This window comes from Tamandua tetradactyla, chromosome 4, assembly GCF_023851605.1.
Source record: "Tamandua tetradactyla isolate mTamTet1 chromosome 4, mTamTet1.pri, whole genome shotgun sequence".
Lineage (NCBI taxonomy): Eukaryota > Metazoa > Chordata > Mammalia > Pilosa > Myrmecophagidae > Tamandua > Tamandua tetradactyla.
The window spans coordinates 192,680,893-192,690,757 of record NC_135330.1 but is presented as its reverse complement, the minus strand read 5'-3'; positions in this window follow the sequence as shown (position 1 = coordinate 192,690,757).

The following is a 9,865-nucleotide window of genomic DNA, read 5'->3' as shown; positions in this document are numbered from 1 at the left end:
GTATGATCATTCCGTTCTTGATATATAATCAATAATTCACAATATCATCACATAGTTGTATATTCATCACCATGATCATTTCTTAGAACATTTGTATCAATTCAGAAAAAGAAAAAAGAAAAAAGCTCATACATACCATACCTCTTACCCCTCCCTCTCATTGATTGCTAAGGTGAAAATCTACCCAATATATTTTAGCCTTTGTTTCACCTATTTTTTTCTATACCCTTTATCACTCCATTTCATTGATCACTAGCACTTTAATCTACTAAATTTATTTTAACATTTGTTCCCCCTATTATTTATTTTTAATCCATATATTTTACTCATCAGTCCATACCATAAATAAAAGGAGCATTAGACACAAGGTTTTCACAATCACACAGTCACATTTATGAAAGCTATATCATTATACAATCGTCTTAAAGAAACATGGCTACTGGAACACAGCTCTACATTTTCAGGTACTTCCCTCCAGCCTCTCCAATATACCTTAACTAAAAAGGTGGTATCTATATAATGCGTAAGAATAACATCCAGGATAACCTCTTGTCTCAGTTTGAAATCTCTCAGCCATTGACACTTTATTTTGTCCCATTTCTCTCTTCCCCCTTTTGGTCTAGAAGATTTTCTCATTTCCTTGATGCTGAGTCCCAGCTCATTCTAGGATTTCTGTCCCCCATTGCCAGAAAGGTCCACACCCCTAGGAGTCATGTCACACGTAGAGAGGGGGAGGGCAGTGAGTTTACTTGACACGTTGACTGAGAGAGAGAGGCCACATCTGAGCACCAAAAGAGGTTCTCTGAGAGTGACTCTTAGGCCTAATTTTAAGTAGGCTTAGCTTATCCTTTGCAGAGGTAAGTTTCATATGAACAAACCCTAAGATTGAGGACTTGGCCTATTGCTTTGGTTGTCCCCACTGTTTGTGAGAATATCAGGAATTCTCCACATGGGAAAGTTGAATTTTCCCACTTTCTTGCCATTCCCCCAAGGGGACTTTGCAAATACTTTTTTATTCACTGTTCAAATCATTCTGGGATTTATCAGGTCATCACTCTGGACAAACCTACAAAATCTCACGCCCTACTCAAGGTTCCATGTACTTATGGTGCTCAATTAAGTTGTCCCCATAAGTTGTATTAGGAAATGCACTAGACAAATTATAAATTTTGTACCAAACATTTTTTGCTTTAGTCTTACACATAAGTTAAAGTTTAAAATACGAATTAACATCTATTTTCAACACCCTGCGATATTGACATTCTTCGTTCTTCCTTATGCAAAAACATTTTTAAATTTCTACATTTAGTCACTATCATTGTACACTCTAGGCATTCCTACATTATACCATCTCAGTCTTTATCGTCTATTTTTCCTTCTGGTTCCATTTGTGCCCCCGCTCTCTTTCCTCTGTCATTCTAACATTCAGTTTCATTCAGTGCACAAACATTATTGTATTACAGTTAGGTAGTATTGTGCTGTCCATTTCTGAATTTTTACAATCAGTCCTATTGCACAACCTGTAGCCCTTCAACTCCAATTAACTAATATCTACCCTATTTCTATCTCCTGATGGTCTCTGTTCTTAGCTGAAATTCTCCAAGTTCATTCACTAATGTCAATTCATATCAGTGAGACCGCGCAGTATTTGTCCTTTTGTTTCTGGCTAATCGCACTGAGCACGATGTCCGCAAGGTCCATCCATGTTGTTACATACTTCATAACTTTACTCGGTCTTACAGCTGCATAATATTCCATTATATGTATATACCAGAGTTTGTTTAGCCACTCATCTGTTGATGGACATTTGGGCTGTTTCCGTCTCTAGGCAATTGTAAATAATGCTGCTATTAACATGTGCAAATGTCCATTTGTGTCCTTGCCCTCATGTCCTCTGAGTAGATACCTAGCAATGGCATTGCTGGATCATATGGCAATTCTATACTTAGCATCCTGAGGAACTGCCAAACTGCCTTCCACAGCGGTTGTACCATTTAACATTCCAACCAACAGTGGGTAAGTGTGCCTCTTTCTCCACATCCTCTCCAGCACTTGTTGTTCCTGTTTTATTGATAATGGCCATTCTGGTGGGTATGAGATGATATCTTGTTGTGGTTTTGATTTGCATTTCCTTAATAGCCAGGGAAGTTGAGCATCTTTTCATGTGCCTTTTGGCCATTTGTATTTCCTCTTCTGAGAAATGTCTGTTCATGTCTTTTGTCCATCTTATAATTGGGTTGTCTTTTTGTTGTTGAGTTGAACAATCTCTTTATATATTCTAGATTCTAGACCTTTATCTGATATATCATTTCCAAATAATGTCTCCCATTGTGTATGTCTTTTTACTTTCTTGACAAAGTTCTTTGATGTACAAAAGTGTTTAATTTTGAGGATTCCCATGTTTTTCTTTCTTCAGTGCTCATGCTTTGGGTGTAAGATCTTGGAAACTGCCTCTTATTATAAGATTTATAAGATATTTCCTTACATTTTCTTCTAAAAGTTTTATGGTCTTAGATCTAATGTTTAGGTCTTTGATCCATTTTGAGTTAATTTTTATATAGGGTGTGAGATATGGATCCCTTTTCATCCTTTTGCATGTGGATATCCAGTTCTCTAGGCACCATTTATTGAAGAGACTGTTCTGTTCCAGGTGAGCTGGCTTGATTGCTTTATCAAAGACCAATTGTCCATAGATGAGAGGGTCTACATCTGAACAATCTATTCGATTCCATTGGTCACTATATCTTTCTTTATGTCAGTACCATGCTGTTTTGATCACTGTAGCTTCATAATGCACCTTAAAGTCAGGTAGTGTGAGACCTCCGACTTCATTTTTCTTTCTCAGATATTTTTAGCTATTCAGGGCACCCTGCCCTTCCAGATAAATTTGGTTATTGGTTTTTCTATTTTGGAAAAGTAAGCTTTGGGATTTTAATTTGTATGGCATTGAATCTGTAAATCAATTAGGTAGACTTGACATCTTAACTATATTTAGTCTTCCAATCCATGAACATGGAATGCCTTTCCATTTATTTAGGTCTTCTGTGACTTCTTTTAGCAATTTTTTATAGTTTTCTTTGTATAGGTCTTTTGTATCCTTAGTTAATTTGCTCCACAATTGGAGTTTGATTGCACTCAGTTCCTGCTGCTAGTAAAGTCCCTTTCCTTTCCCCTCTTGGAGCCAGCCTGTGGGGGAAGAGCACCAGCATCCATGACTTGGGGGACTTATGATTCTGGGTAGGCTCGCAGCCGGCCCAGCTTGTTCAGACAGGGTATGTGTGTCCAGTCACTGATGTGGCCCCAACAGTTGTTCTGTACTGTTCCTGGCTATTTACTAGCCGCTCTGGAGGAAGAACTAAATCCGACTCCTCACTAAGCCACCATATTGGTTCCATTTCTGAGTATATTTTATTATCGAGGTTAACCCTAATTCTCCTTCAGACCCTCTTCCTGTGACATAACTTCTTTTCGTGCTGTTTTGAAACTATTATGTACCCCCAGAAAAGCCATGTTCTTCTAATCCAGTCTTGTGGCAGACCTATGGTTGGGTGGGACCTGTTGATTAGATTGTTTCCATGAAGATGTGATCCCACCCATTGAAGGTGGGTCTTAATCTATTTACTAGAGTCCTTTAAGAGGGACACATTTTGGAGAAAGCACAGATGTTTGGAGAGACGACACAGAGAGCAGATGCTTGGGGACAGAATTGCCCTGGGCAAGCAACCTACTGTTGCCTTCACCTAGGATGCTTTTGCTTTCACCTTGCTCCCACAAGGCTATTTACATAGCCTGACCATCTACCATGGTCTCATGGCAAAGGATTTGGTTAAGTGGAAAAGTCCCTCAAGTGTAACTCTATTTCACTATCTTAATGATATCATGTCAACCAGTAACTCTCAATCAGAATTAAAAGAAGCCTCAGGTTCATTGGTATCTTACCTTGAGAGTTGGAGATGGACAGTCAGTCATGACAAGCTATCAGGCCCTGGCTGTTTTGTCAAATTATTGGGTGTTCGTATGGTTGAGTAAGACAAAAACTGTACTTTTTCCTGTAATTGATAAGGTACAATGTTTCTTATGCTGCATATGTCAAAGCCTTTCTGGCACTACTAGGATATTGGATACCTTCAATTTTAATTTTAATTTTTTAATTTTAATTTCCAATTTAGTTCAAATATTAAAGCAATTTATATGCTTATTTTAAAAGGCCATACTTGGGGATGGCCTCCAACAGGCTGCTTTTGAAAAAAGCAAAAAGGGCAACAGCACAGGCACAAGCACTGGGGTAAATCCAAACCGTCCTTGTGAATTGGATGTGGTCAAAACTGATATTAGCTTTGGGTGGAGTCTGTGGCAAAGGCAACATTCTAAACAAATGCCTCTTGGCTTTTAGTCACAATTATGGAAAGGGGCAGAAGTGAGTTACAGCCGCCTGGAAAAGCAATTGTGTTCTGCATATAATGCCTTATTGAAAGTTGTAGGACTGATGCAAAAATGCCCTGCCACCTTGAATAAGGTCATCCCTACTCGGGGGTGGATAATCAACATGGCTTCTAAGCCATGCTCTGGTTGTGCCCAACTGAGCACACTGGACAAATGGAAAGCCTACTTGCAACAGCACAGCATTTTCAATACCAGCACTCTGAGTGCAGAAATACACAAGATTCTCGACCAGTTTCCTACATAGAACATTTAATAGCTAAAGCTGCTGCACCTGATATAGCTGTTGAAATGCTAAAGAAGGCATGGGTATCATTCCCAAGTCTGTGTGGTACACTGATGGACCTGTTAGCAGGCAACCTCCCACATAGACAGCTGTGGCAGTACTACACAGTACTAACACTATATGGTGGGAGACTGTTGCTATGCAAGGCAGTCAATAGGCTCAATTAAGAGTGACGTAGACAGTAAAAAATTGGCACATGAGGTAGGAGATATGATAGCTATCTGTACTGGCAGCTGGGCTGCTTATAAAGGCCTTATGACCTGGATGGCAACCTGGAAACAGAAACAATGGACAGTCATAGATCACCCCCTTCTGGGGAGAAGAACTGTGGAAAGACATCTGGTACACCTTCCAGTGACAAAAGGTAACTGTCTATCATGTTCCTGCCCACACTCCCAAAACATTAGCCAGGAACATGGAAGCAGATGCACTCTCACGGGTTTGGAGCAGCACAACTGATACCACAGAAGCAGGAGAATGACTTAATCAGAACAGTGGACACTGAGAGTGTCAAACCCTGTGGCATCTGGCCCAGCAGTTCCAGCTGTCACTCACACACCAGCAACTAGTGAACATCACTAGAGAGTGCCCTTCATGCTCCCTTCCTCGACCACAAAGGCTACCCCACCAGATGGGACACATAGATTGGTCACAGGCTCCAGTGACCCAGTGGCAAGTGGATTGCATTGGCTGCTTTCTGCTGCTCTCTGAAGGGGCAAGGTATCACAACAGTAAACACTGCAATGGGACTTCTGTAAGCTTCTCCAGTGGGGAAAGCTAACTAAAGATCCACCATACATTGTCTGGAAGTACATACATGGTCTGGTAAGTACCCTCTATGGAGTGCCTACACAAATAGACCATGAAGGGAACCCTTTTCACTGGGCAGATAACCCAATTATGGGCAATAAATCAGGACATCATATAGACATTCCATCTGCCCTACAATCCCATAGGTGCAGGCCTTATTGGAAAACAAAATGAATACTTTGTTAAAGGAACAGCTAAAAGATGATAAGAAGTCCTTGTAACAGTGGACAAATAGGCCCTATCAGGCCTTAACTCCCTTAAATGCAATGCCAAAGGCCTGCTGCACCTGATTCTATTGAAATGCTAATGGAAAGACACATGCAGGTCTGAAGATAAAAATTAAAGGGTCAGCCACATTATAGCCTATAAGGGGGGATAATGATAATTTTTTGTTGTCTGTGCCTCAGACAAAACAGGGAAAATAAGGTTCTTTGGCCGTAGTGCTGGCCTATGCAGCTACATTGGTTAGGAATCTTAAGCCCATGAGGAATAGGAGCCACCCAAAATATTGTAATCCAACCATCATATATATATATATATATATAAAATGCCTGTTAAAATCTTTATTACCAATCCAGGGCGTCTTATTCCCATGGGAACCTGATGCGTGACTGTGGGGACCTTCTTATGCCCATATTAACAATTGATGTAATAATAAAAGACTCAAAATTTGCTAGGAGGGAATATCTGGCATTTAAAATTTTCCCATAATGTTCCTCTGCCTGGAACCTTGTTATCAACAAAATAGAATCCTATAATATATTGTTACATCAGCAGAAATGATCCCTTGGTGTTTCCCATAAACATTTTCCTTTCACCCATAGTGCCTAACAAACGCCTTCCTACAATGGGCTTCAGTGGTAACTCAAGTCCACAATCAAACCCAATGTTGGGGCTGCATGGACTTGCCAACTTCAGACACTACTGGCCTTCCTTAGACTGTAGCCCCTGTAAATTGGGCTATGTGGAATATCCTGCTGGCCTGGCAGAATTCAATGCATCAGAAAATCTGGAAAAGAATTTTCTCATTTAGACTGAAATCCAACTACCACCCTTGTGATGGTTAGCTTCTGATGTCAATTGGCCAAATGATTATGCCCAGTTGTCTGGTCAGGCAAGCAATGGCCTGACCACTGCTACAAGGATGTTTTGTGGCTGGTTGTTAAACTGGAAGACTGGTGCATTAAATCATCAGTCAGTTGACTGCATCTGTAGCTGATTACATCTCTGATCAATTAAGGCATGTTTCCCATGATGAGATAATCCAATCAGTTGAAGGCTTTTAAGGGAGAAGAGAGACTCTTTAACTGCTTCTTCAACCAGTGAGCCTCTCCTGTGGAGTTCATCCAGACCCTTCATTGGAGCCACCAACTTCACAGCCTGTTTGATGGATTTTGGAGTCTTCTATTCCCATGGTTGCGTGAGACACCTTTATAAATCTCATATTTACAGATCTCTCCCGTTTCTCTAGAGAACCCTGACTAACACAACGTTCCATTCCGTTTCTCTAGAGAACCCTGACTAACACAAGCTTATACTGAGAACAGGGCTTACATCTTCTCCCTTGTACAGAAACAGATGAACAAGCCCCAACCTGTATTGGGGCATGTTGTATATGATTAAGTTTAGGGTGGCAGACAGCAGAAGCTCTAAGAGTAGACTAGTTGTCCCTGTCTGTATGAAATGACTTAATGAACCTGTGATGTGAGGTGGCTACCCCAAGAACTGCATAATTCTACTTTTTAAGCTAACAAAAAAAAATAGTCTTTTCCACTGGCACGTTATCTCCAACCAACACAGGACACACCTTTCCCTGTGCCACAGGATGGCTATGGACCTGTGGACAATAGGGTTGGCCATATTTACCCTATAATTGAACTGGACTTTGTACATGGGGACAGCCCCATGTCCCCACTACCTTATATGACTCTTAACCCCATACTCCTAGTAACTGAGAAGCAGTTAAAGCTAGGTATAGAATACAATTCATTTCCTGGTGATTTTGTCCCTTAGTCATTCTTGCACCAGATGGAACTGCAATAGCTGCCCGAGAACATGTGGCAGCTTTAGCCAATCACACTGCCCAAGCACTTAATGATTCCAAAATAGTTACATCCTTGCTAAATGAAGAAACCACACAGATCAGAAAAGTAGTTTTACAAAATAAAATAGCCTTAGGTATCCTAGCACAAGGCAGCACCTGTGCCTTAATTAATGGGCAGCGCTGTGTATATATTCCTAATCAATTGCACAGTGTTTCACACGTTTCAAATCATATGCAAGAGCACTACATAATATTGATCAATTATCAGCAGACCCTTTGTCTGAATGATTTAATCCCCTTTCTTGGCCATGGCAACATCTCTTTATAGGGTTGCTATGTCTGTGGGCGGGGGGGAGGCAGACTCCTAGTGTTCTGCTACCTCTTATACTGTGGTTGTTGAATATGGGTGCAATGTCTATCCCGTGGTCAATGTAGACAGCTGGGTGGAGATGGACAGTGGAGAGCCAGGGCCTGAGCTGCATAAAGAGAGTAAGTCACTGCACACAGCTGCCTACATGACCCAGACAGAAGCTGAAGGTCAACTGACCTCCTCAGGGAGGAAAAGAATGTACAGATGGTATTGTAAACTCATTATTTTGTAAAGCATTAAAACTCCTCTCCCCTGACATATTCATAACAAATCTCCAAACCCCTGTGTCATAAGACCCTGCTGAAACTCTATCCTCATACCCCATGGAATGTCCTTGTCTTAAACCCTTATAAGCTCTCCCTTGCACCTCCCCACATTTGTGGAGTGCTGACTTCCATTTCCCAAATGGCCACCATTGGGAAGTACTCTCTCCTGTATGTAAGTCCTAATAAAATTCATGCCTAACTCCAAGCCTTGTGTGTTCTTTGGTCTTATAGTTGCCCAACTATAGTTCTCTTCAAGAGCTAGGTAAAACAACAGTGTACTGGTGTACAGGCTTTTTAAATGTTTAATACATGTGTGCACGGTTTGTGTGTGTGTGTGGTTGCTGAGATTCTATCTTGCATATGGTTCTGTATCCTTGCTTTTATCATGTAAGAAACAAAAGGCTTTTCAAAATAAAAAAAACCCTACCTCCCATCACAGAGCACGACATCCATTCAATTTAACAAATGTTGGTGGAATCTCCTACTATGTGTCTCTACCAAGCGCTGGGGTTGTACTGGTAGAAAAAAGAATGGGACTGGGGATGGACTGGCAAGCACCACACACAGGGTGCAGAAGTGTGTTCCCATGTGTTTGTGCAAATGGTGACAAGCTGTGAAAGTGTGGCATGTGGGGGAAGAGGGAAGCAGCAGAACAGGCCTTAGAGGGACCCCCCACAATCTGTCCACCTCAACCTTACTTGGTAGAGAAAGAAACGATGCTCCCCCTGAAGAAAAGACAGTGGTAGAAATCTCCCCTCCTGTCCTCTCCTAAATAGCAGGAATCCACCATCCACGAGGAGAGAATCCTTGGTTAATAAGTGCCTTTTGCAATAAGTGTGTCCCCTGCACAATTATTGTCATGTTCTCACCCAGTAGCTGGTCCATCTCCTGTAGAGTACAATTTAGTATTGTGGACAGCATGCATACAGGGAGAATTCAGAATTCACTTGAGTTTCTGGGACTTCTCAATGCAAGAATTAATCTCTGCTTTATTTTGTTCTTTATTGAAATGAAGAATACATTTTGGATGTGGATATTGCATGCAACAATACAAAGCAGACAGGAGACACAAATAATGACCATACTTCCTTAACAACGATGCAGATATTTCCCCACCTGGATTAAGCTTTCCTTGCCAGCAAAATGTTTCAGATGAGAGAGGCTGGGGTGATGGCCCAGGAGATAATACATTAATGATAAGCAGGATAAATGCTCACAGTGATTTGCATGGAAGGAAGCTGCCCCGGCTGACACTTGACGACTTGGTCCCTGTGGAGGTGCCCCACATAATGGGCCCTTCTCTGCCAGCCCTGAATCTGCAGAAGTATCTTAGTCTAGAGAAACAAGTTCACCTAGCAAAGCTTGCCAGGTCCACGCAGTGCATCCAATCAGAACAGCCATGCTGAAGCTGTCATGGGACCTATTCCAAGGTTTCTGCTGTGGGTGCCCAGTCACTCCCCCAGGGCCTGCTCTCTAGGAGAAACCGGTGAGGGAGCAGCTGCTAAGTGGTGCTGCTCACCTTGGGCTCTGAGGCCAGCCAGCTCAGAACAGGGTGGAGGAGAAAAGGATCCGACATCCCCATCCACTGGCTATTTATTTTCTGGCCATCATATTGGTCCTTCTCCTTGGTGGGAGCAGTTCAACAGCTA